Genomic DNA, 11,374 nt, shown 5'->3' with positions numbered 1-11,374 from the left:
CTAGCAGTCTACGGCTTTAACCACACATCCACATATGGCCTTTTGCTTTTGGTAGTTAATTGGATACAAGAGTCTTACAGGCTTCTCTGCCTGGTCCAAAAACCTTGATTCTCTGATCTCAGCCTCCTAATTAGATAACATGACAAGTGTGATGCACTGGCATCCAGCTCAAACCAAGGTTTCTTCATGTGCTGTGGCACCAGTCCTGGAACCCTTCATTGTCTATGACCCCCCAGAGCCTGGCGTACACTATAATGGTTTGTTAGATAAATAAATGAGCATCTGTCTATGACAATAGTATAGAAAAGTCCCATCTGATTCAGGTGTATCCTCTGTGGGGGAGGGGGACAAAGCCTGATGTATCTCTCCCACAGTTCTCCCTTCTCCCTCTTCACGCCCTCCTGGTGCCACCGCACTTAACAGTTTTGGCTCCAAAGATGTGAGCCATGATGGACTCACTGGATTCCAGGGCTTCTGCCTATCTTCTCAAAGATCTCTGTCCAGCGGCTGACCAGCTCTGTGGCACTCAATTCCAGACTCAGGTGTGAATGAGGTTGCCATGAGCTGAACGCCTGGCTCAAGGGGCCTCCTCTCCTCTCCCTGGGGCCAGCCAGGTGGTCTACCACATCTGGCACCCAAGTTTCATGTTGCAGAGAAAGGATGCTCTAGACATCCCAGGTTTCTGAATCTCCCAGAGTCCAATGCAGGTGCTAGGATTTGTCTCTGCTCACAACTGGCAGGCTGGGGATGGTGAGGTAACAATCTGCTCCCCACGAACACCTCCACTGTGGTGGTCACCCTAGAGAGAGCTGGAGGAAATTCAGCAGCTGCCAGAGAAAGGCAGTCAAGGCACAACGTTCAAAGCAGGAGACAATCTGGCTTGGGAACTCTGCCTGCGCTGCTTTGAACGTCATTGTTGGTGGCTGAAATCGGCCATCCAATTTGACCCATAATTCCAAGAGTTAGTGGAAATTACCAGCTTAAATAAAAAATAAAAACCTGGAAAATGTGGCATTTAATTTGTCCCAATCAAACTTAAGGGGTTCCAAAGTCAGTAGTCCATTTTTCTTTCCAGACAGCCTACAGCAGGTTATAGAAACTGGCATTCAGAGAGCCCTAGCTAACTGCCATGTCCTGATACCGAGCGGTCTCCAGCAGGGGGAATAGAGTTGCCTACCACTGCCCATCTGGAAACAGGCCAGGCAGGACACAGATTGGAGACTGCAGGACTCCTGGGAGGATTGCCCACTAGTGCACTGCCTTGGGAGAGAATCCACGCCACCAGTAGGGGCCCGGAGCCATGTGCCCGGATGCCCACAGAGAGTGTAAATGCCCTAGGTAAGGTTCCCCTCTCATCCTCGGTCAGGGTGAACCATCTGCCATGTCACAGGATACGCCAGCCCCCAATACCTCATAGCTTCACAGCCCCTGCCCTACCCTCTCCCCCATCTCATTCCCCAATTATGTTCAGCAGACACATTCCCAACCCTTGAATTAGCTCCAACTATACACAGGAGAGCAGAGTGTCTGGCTGGAAGAGTGTGGCTGTGGTCACACTCACCTCACCAAACTACTGGCTGGGGATAGAAGGACAGGTGTCTACTCTAGTCCAGGGTTCACACAGGTCTCCTAGGGGAGGCCCATGAAGGCCCAGCAGCTACTGTGGGCTACAGGAAAGGGGGAAGAGAGAGGTGGAAATGGGAGAAAATAAATGTCTACTGATTTCGGCCATAAAGGAGTCATGAACCTGTGATTGTGGTTGGGCTCGTACTTGGTATTGATGAAAATAAAAGAACAACAAATACACACACACACAGAAATAAAATGTTTTTGCTGTTTTTAGACATAGTGACTTAAATATATTTTCATTGCTGTCAGCTCCCTGCTTTCCCAACACACACACACACACACGCGCACACACACACACACACACACACACACACACACACACACACACAGAAATCCAGAACGATGACAGAAGACTCTTCCATGCAGCACATGCAATTTGCCAAATGATCACTCACCTCAGTACATTCAGGCTGTACAAGGAGAAAGATGATATCTCTCTCTCTCTCTCTCTCTCTCTCTCTCTCTCTCTCTCTCTCTCTCTCTCTCTCTCTCTCACACACACACACACACACACAAACACACACACACACACACACACACACACTCACACACACACACACGCACGCACATACTCCTAGTAGTGTCTCTCCTAAGTTTGTTGGTTCCTCATCTGGGACATTGTATAAGCCGGAGCACGCAGGTTCCCATTCACTGTTCACTTGTCAGAACCAAGGGCTCGAACCCAAGGGGAGCACCACTCTAATGACACAGCACCACCCTGTCTCTCCCCTTCTCCATTGACAGACCCTTCCCCTTGGGAACAACCAGCCTTAACTTCCCAATCACTAAAACCCTAGGCCAGGATGCTGGGTGAAGGAATCCCCAGACAGGTGGCTCCTCAGAGCCAGGACTGAAAACAAGCAGGAGGTTATGGGGTCCCCAGGTGGGTGTCTCACCCGGGGTGGAGGCGGTGTTGAGGAAACTGATGGGGTCCTAAAGGCTACATACATGGATGGACTCCGTACTTCCAGCCTAGATGCTTCTGGGCGACTGGGCAGATTCTTGTGGAGGACAAGGATACCACATGGACCAGAAGCACCAGCAGGAGCTAGCAGAGATGGGAAATGTGATCACTCTGTGAATATTGTTGACAGCAGTGGTGGGGGGAACAGACCGGGTGTATGTGTGTTGGAGGGGCTGGATTCCTCCCAGAGATTCACCATCTATCTGACCCCCAGGGCCTTCACATACCTAGCGGGCTTTTCTGGGACCCTCCCCAGGTTAAAGGATGACTGAGCACAGAGGACAAGGGCTCACACAGCAAAGGGGCCTATCTTCTGCCTCCAACACCCCACATCCCCAAAGAAAAGGAAAAGACCAGAGAAGGCAGGTGTGCAGGTGTTGCTCCCCAACTCTGACTAAAGCCAGCAGGTTCCCACCAGGGAAAGGAAGGGTGCAGATGAGCGGCTGTGTGGCTCCCACTGCTCTAGGCCAGGGTCTCAGTGGCACCTCCTTCTCACCCAACCCTGCATCTCCCCATTTCCTGGGCACTGGCCACTAGGGATGGGGGTGGGATCCCCAGTTCTACACCCACTCCCCCAACCCCCTCTCCTGGGTCACATTTGAGGCAGAGACAGGGCTGGCCTGCCTGGCGCTTGGGAGACACGGTTGGGATGCAAGAGGGGAGGTGGGAGTCGTGGGTCCGGGTCCACGGTGGGGGGGCTGGGGGTGGAGAGAGGGGTAGGAAGAGCACGCAAGGTGTGTGCCCATGCGGCAGCCACTAACATGTGCTGCTGGGAGAAGCTGTAGGCTGCGGTTCCAGTTGCAGCGGGCAGCGATGGCAGTGGCATGGTGGACACTTGGCCCCAGAGCAGAGGACCGGGGGCTGGCTGGGACTGGGTCAGAGCTGCAAGCCGGCTGGGGTCTCAACATCGCTGAATGACTCCAAGAGGCACCATGGGTCTGAGCCAGCAGGGACATGTATGAAAATTGGTGAGGCAGTGAGGGCCAGGGAGAGGGTCCAGGTAGGGGCGGGAAAGTGGCTGAACTCCTGGCGCAGGGGCCTCAGATTCAGGGCCTACCTGGGCTCTGAGCCTTCCTTGGGTTTTGCGAGGGATGTGCCTGCTTTATGTGCTCTGTGCTCCTGGCCCAGATCCCCGCTCCTACAGCAACAGAGGCCAGCCATTGATGCCACCACCCCTGGTGCATGTGCCTGCTCTTCTCTCTGCTCTCTCTCTGTGCCCCCACTTCTCTCCCAGGCTGCCCCCCCCACTGCGCAAGTGTGCCATCCCCTGTGTGCCCCTTGCTGCAGCAGCTATGATCCCCCTCGGCCATGCCCTGTCCTTCCCTGGGTCATACTCCTTCCCCACCTCTGCCATGTCCCCCACCACTGACTTTTTGCTGCCCTGACACTGCCCTAAGTCTACCAGGCCATGGCAGAAGCAGCCTCATGTCAGCTCAGGGCTTTCCCCCAACCCCAGCAGCTGCCCTGGGGGAGTATCAAATTTCCCCTCAGCACAACCGCTGGGGGTGACTCATCTCCATCCATCCCACACACCAAGCAGGTGCACAATGAGCCTCCGTGTGTGTGTGTGTGTGTGTGTGTGTGTGTGTGTGTGTGTGTGTGATTGTCGCAGATACCTACCTCTCAAGGACTCAGAACATAGTATATTTGGGATCACAGCACACAGCACACTCTAAATAAATAGCACAAAGTACCTTGTGTGATGGACTCAGCACAATGTGCCTTTTGAAAGACTCAGCACATAGCAACCTTTGGGATTCTCATGGTAATCTAATGACCAATAAGATTAGACATGCCATTTTGACATCACTAAACATAAATATAGTATTATGGCATCATATGTCATAGTGACATTATAGACATATTGTGAATGCCTATTCTGTGATTTCATTCTGTTTCAAGGGAGCAATATTGGTGGATATCAGAAATCCATTGTGACCCCAAAGCCATTGTGACATGAATATCCCATTGTGATATCATTAACCTATTGTGACAACACAAACCTGTCCTGTCCATTGTGACCTCATCACCAATGTGACATCACAAAGCCATTGTGAGATCACATTGCTGTTGTGACATTACAATCACCTTGAGACCTCCCAAACCCATTATGACATCTTTAGCCCCTTTGTAAAAAACACATGGCCTTTGTGACATCACATTCCCTTTGTGTTTCCATATCCTCATTGTGAAATGTCAATTGAGATCAGATATGCTATTGTAATATCACAAAGCATTTGCAATATAATAATCGATGTGACATCACATTGTCATTATAACAACATCAGCTCATTGTGACATCTCCAATCTGTAATGAAATTATACCACTATGACATCACATTGTAACCGTGACATAATATATACATTATGAATGCCTATTATGTGATTTCATTATATTTCAAATGTGGCATGTGTGTTCATATCACAAACTTTATAACCATTGTGACATCACAATCCCTTTGTGACATAACATTGCCATTGTGATATCTCTAAACAACTGTGACAACTCAAACATGTCCTTTCCTCAAAAGTTTGTGACATGTTACCACTGTGTTATGTTAGGCCCATTGAGAGCTCAAACTATTTTCGACATATTAGAAATAAAATGTGACATCATGAATATTGGAACATCACACTGCTACATGTAATGAACATAGTGACACATCACAAATCTGTTCTGACTTCATCACATTTGCGCCAACAAATCCTTTGGAATTCTCATAATCCCATTCTAAACTCATATACTCATTGTGAGTTAATGACAATTGAGGTCTGTAATGCTATTGTCACATCACCAATCTACTGCGACATCACAAAATGATTTTGAACTCATCACTATTATCGCATCACCCACTAATTGTGATATAACAACACTCTTATGACATTATAATTTGACATCGTATTGCAATTGTGATATTTCTGTACCATCATGCTTTCACAAACCTATTATGACCTCATTACATATTAGAAAATTCCTGGCCTTTGCTAAATCAAGCTCCTTCTGTGAACTTGTATCAGTTAAATTGAAGCAATTGAAATTTGATCTAAGATATAATATTAAAAACTAGTTTTGACATCACTAACCATTTTTATATCAACACTTTGACAACTGAAATGTGTTAGAACTTTAGCACTTTTGACAAAAAACATGGCTTTTGTGTCATCACAGTTCATTTGTGTTTGTCATTGTGACTTCATTCTCATGTCCTCACTATAAACTAATGGCAATTAAGATCTGACATGCCATTGTGATATCACAAACCCTTTGTGATATTATCACCAGTGTGACATCTGACTGTAATTATGACACCATCAGTTCATTGTGAAATCACCAAGCTACAGTGACATCATAGCATTATGACATCACATTGCCATTTTGCTGTCATATACATATTGTGAATGTATATCATGTGATTTCATTCTATTTCAAATTTGGCATATCAGCTGATATCAGAAATACATTGTGACTTCATAACCTTTGTAACATTGTAAACTCTGTGTAACATCATAATCAGTGTGACATCACATTGTTGTTATGACATCTTTATGTTATGACATCATTTTGTGACATCACAAAATGACAGTGGCATTATAGCATTTGCCATTATGTCATTGTGATATCATAGTCATATTATGAATGCCTAGTCTGTGATTTCATTGTATTTGAAATGTGCCATGTGGGTTGATATAAGAAACATTGAGATGTCATAACCATTGTCAAATCAAAATCCCTTTGTGATATCAATTTGGCAATATGACATCACAATGGCCATGTGATGCTACTAAGACATCGTGATATCGCAATGGTCATGAACTCATAATTTGTTTCTGATATCAACTGACATGCTACATTAGAAATAGAATCAAATAACATAATAGGCAAGCACAACATGTCTATGACATCAGAATGACAATGTGATGTTACAATGCTATGATGTCATCATAGTTTTACATGTCAAAATGAGATGATGGTGTCATAATGGAAACATGATGTCACAATTATAATGATGTCAGAAAGGATTTATGTTTCAATGGTATGTCTGATGTCAGTTTTCATTTGTTCCCCATGAGGATATGGACACAAAAAGGTTCTGTGATTTCACAGAGGCTATGTGTGTTTTCAAAGGCGGTAAGAGGTCATAATAGGTTTGGGATGGCACAATATGATCCATACTTCAATCTTCTTCTGTGAATTCATATCCTCATTGTGAAATAGTAGCAAATAAAATTGGGCATGTGATTATGAGATGTGACTTCACAAATCTATTTGATTTCATCAGCAATGTGACATCACAGACCCATTGTGAGCTTTCATTGCCATTTGACATCACTATCACATTGTGACATCCCAAACCTATTACCTCTTAGCACCTTTGAAAAAACACGTGGCCTATGTGACATCACGGTCCCTTTGTTTAACTATGCCCTCATTTTAACTGATTGATATCAGACATGCCACTGTAACATCACAAATCCTTTGTGACATCACCAGTGTGTTATAACATTGTCATTATGACAGCATCAACTACTTTTGACATCACAAAACCACAATGACAAGATAGCGTTATGAGATCACATTGCCATTTTGATATTATAGACAGATTGTGAATGCCTGTTTTTAATGTTTTTTTTTCAGTAGTGGGGATTGAACTCTGGGCTTGGGTGCTGTCCCTGCTCTTCAGCTTAAGGCGAGCACTCTATTGCTTGAGCCACAGTGCCACTTCTGATTTTCTAGTGGTTTTTATTGGAGATAAGAGTCTCATGGACTTTCCTGCCTGAGCGGGCTTTGAACTGCGATCCTCAGATCTCAGACTCCTGAGTAGCTAGGATTACAGGTGTGAGCCATTGGCACTCAGCTTTTTCATTCTATTTCAAATTTTCATGTGTGTTGATATCAGAAACATAATGTGACCTCATAACCATTGTAAAATCATAAATCAGCAGTGACATCAAATTGTCATTATGACACTATCAGCTCATTGTGACATCAACAAATGACAATGGCATCACAGCATTATAAATCACAGTGATATTGTTCCATCATAGACGTAACTGTGAAAGCCTATTATGTGAATTCATTCTATTTCAGAAACCCATTTTGACCATAAAACCATTGTGATATCATTAACCTGCTGTGCCATCACATACGTCTCGTTTTAGTTTTGTTGTAAGTTTTGTGATATGCTACCATTGTCCTATATTAGGCCGTTTGTGAGCTCATAATCTGTTTTCAATCATATTTCTGGTATGACAAGTTATATCAGAAATCTCCTCTGACATCATACTGCCAGATGTCATTACCATTGTGTCACATTGTGAGGTGACATTACAAACCTGTTAGAAGAGCATCACATTTGTGAAAACACATGCCTTTGGATACATTACAGTCCCTTTTTGAACTCATATGTTCATTGCCAATTAATGACAATTGAGATCTGCCATGCCACTCTGACATCATGAACCCATTGTGACATTACAAACTTATTGTGACATCATCACAAGAATGGCATCAACAACTAATTGTGGTATCAAAGCAATATTTTGACATGATATTGTGTTATTGCCATTGTGATATCACTGTCTCATTGTGTTTCTACAAACCTGTTATGGTCACATCACATCTTAGAAAATTCATGGCCTTTGAGACTTCAAGCTCTTTCTGTGAACTAATGTACTTATGACCTCTAAGGCAAGGAGAGAAACCATTGAGTCACATTTAATATAATAAACCAATTTACACTCGAAAGGGGACTGAAATTACCTTATCCAGGACTGGATACCTGGGTCCAAGAGCAGCCTTGACCACCAAACCTCAGAATGGGCAGTCCCACCCTTTCTTAATTGGTCTACAAACCAACAGCCAAAAAATTATTATCTCCAAAGCTTCCAACCTCAAAGGGCAATGCTTTTTACTTTTCCATTCCTCCCTTCTTCGCTACAAACCTGTCCTTCCTTCTTGAATTGTTGTCATAATGCCATTGGGTTTTGTTATGTCAAAATGAGCTGATGCTCTCATAATGAAAATGTGATGTCACACTGTTTAGGATGTCACAAACACTTTTTGATGTTATAATGGCATGTCTGATTTCAATTGTCATTAGTTAACAACAAGGATATCGGTACACAAAGGGACTGTGATGTTGAAAAGGGCATGTGATTTTTCAATGGAGCTAAGAGGTCATAATAGATTTGAGATGTCACAATGGAATCACAATGTCACAGTGACAATGTTGTCACAATGGCTTTGTGATGTGGTGGTGATGATGTCAAAATGGGTTTGTGATGTCACAATGAGTTTGTAATATCACAATCAAAGTTCCAATTTCAATTGCTACTAGTTCTCAAGGAGGATACTGTAATAATCAGCAGGGCCCCGATAATCTACAGGATCGAATAATCAGCGTGGCCCCATCTCCTGGCCAGCTGGAGAGGGCAAAGTATGCCACCAAAGAAGGTGGGGCATTCTGTGGGATGGTCTGGTGCATTAATCACCACGTTTTGAGCTGCTAAGAAGTGATTGGGCTGTGGGGAGTTTGGGATATGACAGTTGAAAACTATTAGGCAGTTGGAGTGGAGAACGGGCACAGACTTTATATAGGCTGCTTGTTCAGAGCAATAGAAGGAGAGAGAAAAAGGGGAAAGTCCTGGAAGGAAGTAAGTGGTGTGATAGCAGAAGGGGAAAGACCTGGGAGAAGAGGAAGTTGAGAGAGGGCAGGAGGTGAAGGATGGCAAGTGACGACCCACGCAAAGCAGTTCAGGCCTGTGGAGAGTGGAGAGGCCTTAAGAGTAGAAGGATCTGGTAGAAGGGAAAAAGGGAAAGACCTTGAAAAAAGTATAGGTCTGTAGTGAAGGAGAGACAAAGGTAAGGGGAAAAAGGCTTGCCCTATGATGTTTGGAGCTTTGGATATTATAATTTTGGGGGTTGGTTGTTTGGAGAATATTTATTATATTAACTGTGTCTTGATGGATCCTCTCGAACTATAGAGGTCCTAATTTTTAGAGACCCCATTGAAATAATCCATTTGGATGGCATCAAGCCTCAGCCCCAGGGAAATATCTCCATAGGTAAGAGTGTTAGCCCTTAGGGTTCAGAGTCTACCTTGAGTGTTTGTCTCGAGAGGACCAACATGGCTAAAAGTCATTTAGGTACCTCTAGGGGTGCGTCTGGGCAAGCTTGCCTGCCTGTTTTGGGGACCCTCTCTGGAGGTCATCTGTGGCTTCCTTGGGATGCCATCTGGGAACTCCTTGAGAAGCCATGTAGGGCTTCTTTGGGAAGCCATCTGGAACCTCACCAAGAGTACATGTGCGACCTCCTTGAGAAGCCATCTGAGACCTACCCTGGAGGTCATTTAGGGCCTTCTCCAGGGGCCATCTTGGACTTTCTCCAGAGGTCATCTGGGACTTCCTCAGGAGGCCACCTGAAGGCACTTCAAAAGTAGTCATTGTCAAAAACGAACTTTACAAATTTGTTGCGGGGGAGGATTGAATGGGGGGCCAGGGGGAGGATGGGAAGGGATGGGAAGGGATGGGAAGGGGAAACAAAGTAGGAGGCTACAATGCTTGATAAGAAATGTACTCATTATTTTGCCCATGTAATTGTAACCCCTCTGTACAGTATTTTCACAGTAAATTAAAAAAAAAGTCGTCATTGGGGCTTCCTTATGAGGCAATCTAGTACCACCTCCTGAGGTCGTCTGGAGCTTCTTTGGGAGGTAATCTCAGGTTACCTTGATGAGAAATCTATGACCGTTTTTGGACATCATCTTAGACTTCCTTGAGAAGCCATATAGGAACTTCTCTGGAGATTATCTGTGGCTTTCTCAAGAGGATTATATGGAACCTCCTCTGGAGTTAATATATGACCTCCTTGAGTGGCCATCTGGGAGCTACTCGAGAGGTAATGTCAGCCTCATTGAGAGGACATCTGGGACTGCCTTTGGAGGTCATCTGACACTTCCTTGGGAAGCCATTTGGAACCTCCATGAGAGGTCATCTAGGGCCTCCTAGGGAGGACATATGTGACATCCTCCAGAGGTCATCTTGTTGCCTCCTCAAGAGGCAATCTGGGATGGTCTCTCTGTCACCTGGTGCCTCCTGTAGAGGTCAGCATTGAGAGGTATGGGATATATGGGTTAAGTGTATGTGGATATTGGTCTGTGTGTGTATGCTAATAGTTCTATCTGTGTACTGTATGCCCTTCTGTTTACTCCTTTTCTTAGGATGGGAGAACAAGGCCTAAAGTTGTCATATCCAAAAAATATTCTCCCCCAGGGTTATAAAATCCCTCAGAGGAAGATGCACTGATGTACTCTCTCTCCTATTCTTTGCCATCAGCCCCTCTAATGTTAAGTCCTGCCATACCAAAAGTGGTTACTTGTACCAGCCTGAGTTGGTATAATGTGGTATGTTACCCTTATTACCCTTGAGAAGGAAACATGGAGGATATGGTGGGAACACCCCCTTTCTAATCTATGTTCCCTTTACAAGTAGTGACCTGTATGACTGGAAACAGCAAAATCCCTCCTTTTTAGAAAAAAAACCAGGGGCTCATTACCTCATTAGAGACAGTAATTTTCAAACACAAGCACATCTGGGATGAGGGTTAGCAAATTTTACAGGTGCTTTTCACCTGGTAGAAAAGGGAGTGAATCCTCCTTGGTGACTTGATGGTGGGCCTTGGACCAGACAGTAGCCCCACTATTGAACCAGACCATTTGGAGCAAGTCTTTCCCCAGACTTACCCAAGCTGAGACTAACAGTGATCGAGGTATGGAGGTGCTT

The sequence above is a fragment of the Dipodomys merriami genome, unplaced genomic scaffold (genome assembly GCF_024711535.1).
Source record: "Dipodomys merriami isolate MVZ:Mamm:240054 unplaced genomic scaffold, mDipMer1.0.p SCAF_891, whole genome shotgun sequence".
Classification (NCBI taxonomy): Eukaryota; Metazoa; Chordata; class Mammalia; order Rodentia; family Heteromyidae; genus Dipodomys; species Dipodomys merriami.
The sequence above is the reverse complement of the archived record's forward strand: the minus strand, read 5'-3'. Positions refer to the sequence as shown.